Raw genomic sequence first — 10,062 nt, forward strand, 5'->3', positions numbered from 1 at the left:
ATTAATATAAATAATTTAGAAAACCGCCAGGCTTTAGAAATTAAGAAATAAAAACACTCATATTAGAAAATGTTTTTAACCGAGCAATCCTTAAAACAGTAAATGTCAAAACATTAGGATTGAATCTAAAATTGAGCTTACAGAGACAGTTAAACTGTGAAATAAAAATATTTGAAAATTATAAATTAGAAAAGTAGATAATGAATTAATGATATAAGTAAATATCTTAGGAAGTTAGAAACATTAGTTAAAAGCAAATGATGTAAAAAGAAGCAATAAAACAAAAGCAAATATTAATGAATTAACAAAATTGTATAAGAATCCACAAACCTACAATGTTTAAAATAATTTATATTTGAATTATCCAATCTCTTTTCTTTGTTCCCACTGTCCCATGTATTTTTGCCACTTCTTGCAGTTGCTTTCCTACTGTTTATTCAATTTTCAGTCTCTCTATAGTCATTTAAGCAACCATCTATAGTAAATTATTTCTTTTAAAATAACACATAGTGTCTCTATTTTCCTGGATGGACAATGATTGATACAGAAGAAAATCCAAAAGCACTTATAGACAAAGTATTAATATTATTATGTGCTTAGAAAGGTCATCAGACACAAGGTCAACATTCGAAAATTGAGCGCACTTCATAAATCAGCAAGAAGCTAAACAGTAACATTATAAAGTTGATATCATCTACAGTATCATTAAAAACACCAAACAACTGGAGATATAGACTACAAAATATGAGTTACCTTCTATGCTGAAAGCTACAGAAAATTTTTGAGAGAAATAAAGTAGGGCTAAATAAAAGGAGACCTATATATACCATGTTCAAGCATCAAAATACTCAGTATTATACACATTCAATTCTCTCTAAATTTATCCGTAGAATCAATGACATGGCAATCAAAACTCCAGAGGAATATTCTTGTATAAGCTAAAAAGCTCATTTAAAAACTAATTCCAAAATAGCAAGGGGCTAGGATACTTAAGGCAATGTATAATGAGAAGAAAAAATTTAGATGACTCATTCTATCAGAAATCAAGGCTGTTTAGGAAGTTTTAGCAATTAATAAAGAGAAATAATACACTAAAAATATATATATTGGAACAAAACAGATGATCTGGAAATAGACCAGTGCATATGGTCCTCCAATTTATGAAAAAGGTATTACTGTAGTGCAATAAAGAAAAAAAATTCTTCAATAAATGATTCTGGGTCAGCTGTATATCAATTAAGAAGAAATTAATCTCTTTTTCCCTTTTCACAAACATATAAACATTGATTCCAGGAGGATTAATTGTTGGTCATAATAAACTTTAGAGAAGAAAAAGAGGTAAATAAATAAGATGTCTAACACTTTATACTAATCTAGGGACACTACTAAATACTGAAAATCAATTCAGAGATAGAGAAAAGATATTTACAACACATATATTCAAAAGAGTACTCCTATCTAGAATAAAGAATTTCTAGAAGTTAATATGAAAAAGGTAGGCAATTTATTAGAAAAAAACAGACATAACTCTTAAATGATAGTCCAAAAATATGAATTCAAATTGCAAATCAACATGTAAATATTCATTACTCTTCAGAAAAATGCAAATTCAATCACAAGAAAATACCAATGGACACATACAAATGTCTAATAGTAAAGTGCCCAAGAAAAGCAAATTTTGACAAAGGTGTGAGGCATGCTTGAAAAATTTTGTAATTTTAATACTTGGCAGGTAAGACAAATGTACATTGGTACAACCACTAGGAACCTCTCTGGTCTATTTGCTATTCAGCTATCTATTAACTATGAAAAATAAATATTAATACATTCTATGATCCAACAATTCCACCTCTAAGTGGATTATAACTAAATTTATTATAACCAAAATAAATGCACATTATTGCCCATCAAAAGACACATGCATGGATTTTATAGCAGCATTATACAAAAGAGCCAAAAACTAGCAACAACCCGATTGTTCACCAACAGAAGGATGAATAATAAATTGTGGCGCATTTAAATAATCGAATATACTATAGCACTGAGAATTGAACAATCTAGGATTACATGCAATAATATGGATAAATCTTACAAATACAATATTGAATTAATATACCTATTCTAATATATGATTTTATTTGTCCACAATTCAATTCAAAAACAGACAAAAGTAATATAAAGACGTACATTTATGATTCTTTCATGACTAGTAAAAGGGAGGGAGCACAAGAGCATATTTTGAATCGCTGGAAACCTCTGCTTCTTTATCTGTGAGGTGGTTATATGGATGTATTTACTTGGTGAAACGTCTATGCACAACTATGCACTTTGTATTCTTTCAGTACATATGCTACACTTCAATGAAAAAATGTAAATTTAAAAAGTAGTAATTTTGCTTTAGATTATGATAGATCAGACTAATCCTCCCACCAAACATGACTAGAAGAACTGCATGAAATTATTTGAGAAGCATCATGCATGTTGGGCAGAAATTAAAATGCCACCATTTCAAATAAATAAGAAAGCTCCGGGAAGAGAGTTTGACCTCTGTGCTGAGCTTCACCTCAAGGCATCTGCAAATTTTTTAAGTTTTACAGGGCTGATCTGTAAATAATCAAATGGGGAGTACAGAAAATGCCCTAAGAGAATATGAGAAATAGTTTTTAAAAAACATCTAGCATTCCTGAATTCTTGAAGGGGAGAAAGAAATAGAAAGAAAAAAGTAATATTTGAAGAGATATTATTTGCCACAAGTTTTCTAAAAATGACTTAAAATCACACAACACAGATTCAAAAAGTTACGTGAATACCAGACAAGGTAAAATAGAACAAAGCACACAAAAATATTTCTGCAAATCATGTGAAATTCTTGATAAAAGAACAAATTTAAACAACAAAACAAAATAGAATAAAACAAGAAAAATTTTAAAAGCAACCAAAGGAAAAAAAATACATTGCTTTCCAAGGATTATCTGTAATACTAATAGCTAAATTTAAACACACACACACACACACACACACACACACACACACACACACACAACAATAACAAACAAAACCTGAGATATTCGGTGTGTTAAGTTTTAAAGTTGTAATATTAAAGCTTGTAGAAGATAACAAAGAAGTAATTAAAGAAAACCTTTAAATAGGCAAAAGATTCTTAAACACAACACAAAACACCAATAACCATAAAGGAAAGATTGATAATTAAAGTATATTAAAATGATGAACAACCACTCATCAAAAGATACCATTTAGAAGATACTATCATATGTATATCAAACAAAAAACTCATATCCACTCATATCAACAATATATAAAGAGTATCGCATTAGATTCCTAGGGATGCTGTAATAAATTAGCACAAACTGGGTGTCTTAAAAAAGAAAAAAGTATTACCTCGCAGTTATGGAGGGCAAAACTCCAAAATCAAGATCTCTTCAGGATCCCATTCCCATTTCAGGGTCTACGGGAGTATCATTCCCTGCCTCTTGCAGCTTCTGGTGGCTCTGGGCATTCCCTGGTTCTCTTGGCTTGTGGCCACATTACTCCAATCTCTGCTTCTGTCTTTACTTTGTGTTTTCTTCCCTTTGTCTTAAATCTTCCTCTGCCTTTCCAATACAAGGACACTTGTCCCTGTATTTAGGACTCATGTGGATAATCCAGAAATATCTGCACATCTTAAAGTCCTTCACTTAATCACATCTGCACAGACCTTTTTATTCCAAATAAGGTAACATTAACACATTCCACGGATTTGATGCAACTATCTTTTAGCAGGCTATATTTGAAAAAAGAAACAGTAAACGCTTACAAAATCTTGAACACATAGATTCAAGATTCAAAATCTTGAATCATCTCCAAATGACCAATTCTCTTTGCTTGAGCTCTCCCATAAAAGAAAACAAACAAACAAACAAACAATCAAACAAGCAAACAAACAAAATGGCTGTGTAAGTAGTTTCTTTTAGGAAAGCAAAGGAATATGATTAGGGCCCTGGAAAGTGTGACACAGGAAAGGAAGAGTAAGGCATGTTATTGAGTCTGTTACTGCTATGACAAATTTGGGAACAATTCTCTGGGGACTTTGTGAGAACTCAGGTAGATTATACTTCAACATTGTCTGTCCAAATAAAGGGAGAAAAAAAAATTCTTCTTTGGGGTCTCTGGGTGGGTCAGTTGGTTAAGCATTGGACTCTTGATTTTGGTTCAGGTCATGATCTCACAGTTGTGAGATCCAGCCTGTGTCGAGCTCCACGCTGAGACTGGAGCCTGATTGGGATTCTCTGTCTCCCTGTCTATCTGCCTCTCCCCTATCACACTCTCTTTCTCCTTTGTCTCAAAATAAATAAATAAACATTAAAAAAAAAGCTTCTATTAACTCATCTCCTGCTATTGGGTCAATAGCTTGGTCCATATGCTTCTGACTCCATTACACATGCTATCAGAATGGCTGATAGGTTCTGTTAGGCATCTCCCCCGTACCCCATGTCCATGACCGGAAACAAAAATACAGGAAGCAGTTGAAGCACTGTACTATCAGATTAAACCAGCAAGCATCTGCTTTTCATGACAATAACTGAAATGGAATGATGGGCTCGAGTTAGGTAAGGTGGGACCATGCACAGGTATAAGAGGGTCAAACTTACAAGTAAATTATAAAAGCCATTTCAACATCTTTGTAGTCAGGAAAATTCAAGTTACATCTTGATTAAGATGCAGTGGGGTGCCTGGCTGGCTCAGTTGGAAGAGCATGTGATTCTTGATCTCAAGATTGTGAATTCAAGCCCCATGTTAGGTGTAGAAATTATTTAAAAAAAATAAAACTTAAGAAAAAGACATAGGACAGTGAAATTCTCAGTTTCATGGTAGGAGTAAAAATGGGTACAGTCACTTTCCAAAATGCTTTGACTGTGTCCATTAAAGCTGAATTATGTATACTCTATGACACTGAAGGTCCACTCCCCTGTATACAGCTAACAGGAATGCAAGCATAAATGTGCCAAAAGATATCCATGCGCATATTCATAATGGCATCATTAGTAATAGGAAAGCACTCACTGTGCAAATGTGCATTGTATCAGAATGGATAATTGTGACTTATTAATATAGTGAATATCAATAGGGTGATCAATTAGAACTATAAAACAAAAACTTGACTTAAACAAAAAACTACATCTAGGGGCGCCTGGGTGGCTCAGTCAGTTGAGCGTCCAACTTTGGCTGAGGTCATGATCTCATGGTTCGTGAGTTTGAGCCCCACATCAGGCTCATCACAGAGCCTGCTTCAGATGCTCTCTCCCCCTCTCTCTCTGCCCCTCTCCTGCTCACTCTCTCTCTCTCTCAAAAACGAATAAACATTAAGAGAAACTACATCTATGCACAATAATATGTTGAGCAAAATAAACTAGACAAAAGAGAGCAGGTATCATATAAATTTATTTTAAAAAGTTTAAAAAAAGGTAGCACTAACATAATGGTAAAAGTCAACATAGTAGTTACCCTTGTGAGGCCAATTACTGGGATAGAACACAAGTGGAGCTTTTAAAACAGTACTATTTTATGTCTCATTCTATATCATCGTTACACAGAATGTTCACTTTGTGGAGATGTATTCAGCTACAGATGGATCTGTACACTTCTCAAGATACATGTTATACTTCAATAAGATTTATTCCTTAAAATTACAAAATATATTTTTTTCATACTGCACAAATCAGGTTATATGAAAACCATAAAGAAAATAAGATAAATATTCCATCATTCAAATAACATTTATCTGCCTCTGATATTTTACCTAGCATATACGGGCGGCTGTGATTTGCATAGCCTGTTTGTGACTAACAGTTTTCTCTCTCTGCTCAGTGGAGTTCCATAATTAGGCAGTGGTGATTGCCAGCCCTTGGCATGTTATGTGAAGAGGAGACAAGCTCCCAGCATGCTCATGGAGACAACCTGCGAAGTTGAAGTGGCTCAGCTTGGATCTTATCTCTTCCACATAGGGCGTCAGTCAGAAATAGGTATAGTCAGTTACTGACTTATTTTTAAGCTTTGTTGGGGCACTGGGCATCCCGTTCCTATTACACCTTAATAACTGCTATGTTTAAGTATTTGTTTTTATTTGTTTGTGTTCTAACTATACTTTGGACTCTCTGTGGTTTCCTTTATCACCATTTTCCAGTTATACATTTAATATTTTATATTTAAGTTTTATTAGTCCTAGACATCCCATCATGTAGCACAGTGCCCAGTGTATGTGTACATGCACTTTGGATTTTGGTTTTAAGGGTATCCTTAGGGGAGAAGGCATGAAATCTGAGTCCAAAATATTTAGCAAGCTACCTCCTTTCTCTATAAAACTTCGCTCTACCATCCAAGACTAGAGACACTATTGAAATCCTAGTTTATTAATTGCTGGCACTTTTATCACAAAGTGCCAGTCTTGGTAAGCTGAGGCTACAAATAAGCATCAAGTACTCTATTTATGCAGGCCACCAATCCTGAAACTTCAATGCATATTAAAATCATCAGGGGGGTTTGTTAAAACACAGAGTCCTAGGTCCCACACGCAGACTAAGTGCTTTTGTGGATCTGAGATGAAACTGGAGAATTTATTTTTCCAAGTTTATAGGTGATTGGCGGTGCTGCTGGTCAGGGGTCCATGCTAGAGAGCCACTGTGGACTCAAGGGGATCTAATCTTTAGCCCCCTTACCTGCTTCCCACCCTTGTTTCAGATATCTCTATAGATAGCTGCTGTTCATGATTGTTCAGTCAACTTTGTCGCCCCTGAATTTTTTTTCTAGTAATAGCAATTTTTACCTCCTTCACACTTACTTCATGGATCTGCTATTAGTGATTAGAATAAAATTCTGCCCTTACCACAGGTATAAGCATATGAATCCAAATGAAATAATAATCCCAGACAAAAGATTAGGACAGTGTGGTTATGTGACTCAGGCAAGTTCAATTAACATAGATGCATGCATATATAAATATAGGAGTAGATAGATGGATTGACAGATATACAGGTCAATGTCAGTCTTCTGTTCAAAATTCTCTAGTAGCTCTCCTTTTTACTCAGAATCGAAAATTAATATGCTCTAAATGGCCTACAAGTCCCTAAACTGTCTATATTCTGCAACCCTCTACTCTGTACTGGCAGCATTTCATACCCCTCTCTGTCTTTTGGTCCCGTTCCAGTTCTGATGGCCTCTTCCAGTGCCCACTTTTTTGGACCAGGAGATCTCTTCACTGCTGCTGCCTTCCCATGATTCTCCTCCTGGCACAGGCAACCACTGCTCAGTCTGGCCTACCTTCATTATTGGACTTAACCTTCTTGTTCTCCCTGGCCCGAGCCATCCTCCTCCCTGCTTTTTTGCCATCACCTTCAAATATACTATTAAATACACAACTTGTTTGGTGAATATTTTACCTCTTGCCATGTTTGTTCATTTTATTCTAAAAGCGATGACTTTTGTTCATTTTATTCACTGCTACGTCCTCAGCACCAATGAAAGACAGGGGGTCTTAACAGTATTCAATAAATATTTGTTAAATTGCTTTGTGTATGTATAGACATATAAATAATTAAACATGGATCACACTAGAGCTTATTTCGATCAAGTATGCCAAGTTTTCCTTTAGCTGGATTTTGCTGAAGAGAATCAATCTGAAGTAAAAGTGAGAGAGTCGCTAGCCTTCCAATAAATGACTCTTTACTATAAATGTTTATTCTAAAATTACTCCTTTAAAATCTTCTAGCTTGTATGGTTGAAGTCATTACAAACTCTATTGTCCACTAATAAAGATAACAACTGGAGCACCTGCATACATTTCTCTATCTCCACTCTCCCGGCAGATTTCTCTAGGTTTTGTTACTTAAGTTATTTTATATTTTAAATATTAATATTTATATTCTTATATTTAGCCATGATTATTTTTATATTAAAATGGATTAACCACCAACTGTTTTACCAAAAAGTCTCTATATTGGCTGAAATTCAAAATAAGTAGCTTCCCCCCCCACCCCACCCCAGGGATAGCACATGTGTGAATGCTTGAGAATATATATTATTACCCAATGTGCCTCTGGCTTATTCATATGACTTTTCTTTCAGAGCCACTTCCCAAACTGTTGTTTCACACTAGATTTTAAAAGACATAACCCCTATCTTCTCTGTAGCTTTTCTGAAACCTTGTATCACATCACTTCCAAAAAAAGGCACATTGCTGATTCTTTTCATGATTCTGGCACTAACTTTGTGCACGTTCTTTAACCTGCTAATTGACTTTCAGAATGCCCCCAGAATGGCTTTCTGAATGTTCTCTCATCTCTGAGACTCATGGATTGAATCTGTCATACATTATGTTCATTGAAGATACTTTGTTTGTAAACAAGCTGGCGTTTCTTTTTAAAATTTTTTTCTAATGTTTATTTATTTTTGAAAGAGAGACAGAGTGTGAGTGGGAGAGGGGCAGAGAGAGAAGGAGACACAGAATCTGAAGCAGGTTCCAGGCTCTGAGCTGTCAGCACAGAGCCTGACGCGGGGCTTGAACTTGTGAACCCCAAGATCATGACCTGAGCAGAAGTCAGATGCTTAACCTACTGAGTCACACAGACGCCACTTAGTGGGCTCATTAAAAGGCCATAGATATAAGATGACTACAGTATTTGGCAGGAGAGAAAAATATTTAAAGGGGCTAGCGGAGAGTCATTTTAGTAACTGCCTATTAAGAGACATTTTGGTAATTCATTCTAATGTGATTATTATCTCTTCTTGACAAAGTAGGTCTTTTATCAGTAGATAGCACACCTCTTCATTACTTATTCTGTTTTTAGCTTTAAAGCTTTATTTAAATTACATTTAGTCTGATGTTAACATTTTCTACAAGCTATTTCAGGTTCCGTGTGTGTGTGTATGTGTGTGTGTGTGTGTGAATGATTCCATTCAACTTAAGTAATTATTTTTTCTGTATCTTTGCAGAAACAAAGATAATTGGTTGTTGGATCTTTGCGAATTTATTTTTTTATTTATTTATTTTGAAATAAAGAGAGAAAGAGCGAGTGTGAGCAGCAGAGGGGCAAAGAAAGGGAGAGAGAGAGAATCCCAAGGAGGCTCCATGCTGTCAGCCCAACGCAGTGCTTGAAACCACGAACTATGAGATCATGACCCGAACAGAAACCAAGAGTCCGACGCTTAACCTACTAAGCCACCCAGGTGCCCCTATTTATTTGTTTTTAATATAATTTGGAATTCATCTTTCCATAGCAAGTTTAATTAATTTATGTACATTGTAATTATTATTTGGGAAGTATTCTTTGTTAACTTAGTTTTGTTTTATATATATTTTTAAAGTTTATTTACTTTGAGAGAAAGTGGGGGAAGGGTCAGAGGCAGACAGTTCCAAGTAGACTAGGCACTGCCAGTGCTGAGCCCTACATGGGGCTTGAACTCACAAGCCATGAGATCATGACCTGAGCCAAAATTGTATGCTTAACCAACTGAGCCACCCAGGCACCCCTGTTTTACATTAAAAAAAATTTTTTTTAACATTTATTTATTGTTTGAGAGACAGAAAGAGAGCATGAGCAGGGGAGATGCAGAGAGAGGGAGACACAGAATCAGAAGCAGGCTCCAGGCTCTGAGCTGTCAGCACAGAGCCTGATGCGGGGCTCAAACTCATGCACCGTGAGATCATGACCCGAGCCAAAGTCGGTCGCCTAACCGACTGAGCTACCCAGACGCGCCTACATTTTTTATATATATTTTTTATATTATGTTTTCCCATTTCTTAATTTTCTTTTGTTCACCTGCATTTTCTCTGTTATTCACACATTTATTTTTATTCTTCTGTTGGTTTTCATTAGTGTATTACTCTCCATTGTATACACCTGCATGTTAGTTTAGATTTCCAATACTTATAACTAACTACCATATCTTCATCCCAAACAAGGTAAATTACTTATGATCCACTAATGACCCTTGATAACCATTTTCTTAATATCATTTTTTTGGCACTACTTATTTAGACAATGAAGTTTACTGAGTTATTTACTTACC

This window comes from Panthera tigris, chromosome C1, assembly GCF_018350195.1.
Source record: "Panthera tigris isolate Pti1 chromosome C1, P.tigris_Pti1_mat1.1, whole genome shotgun sequence".
NCBI classification, from domain to species: domain Eukaryota; kingdom Metazoa; phylum Chordata; class Mammalia; order Carnivora; family Felidae; genus Panthera; species Panthera tigris.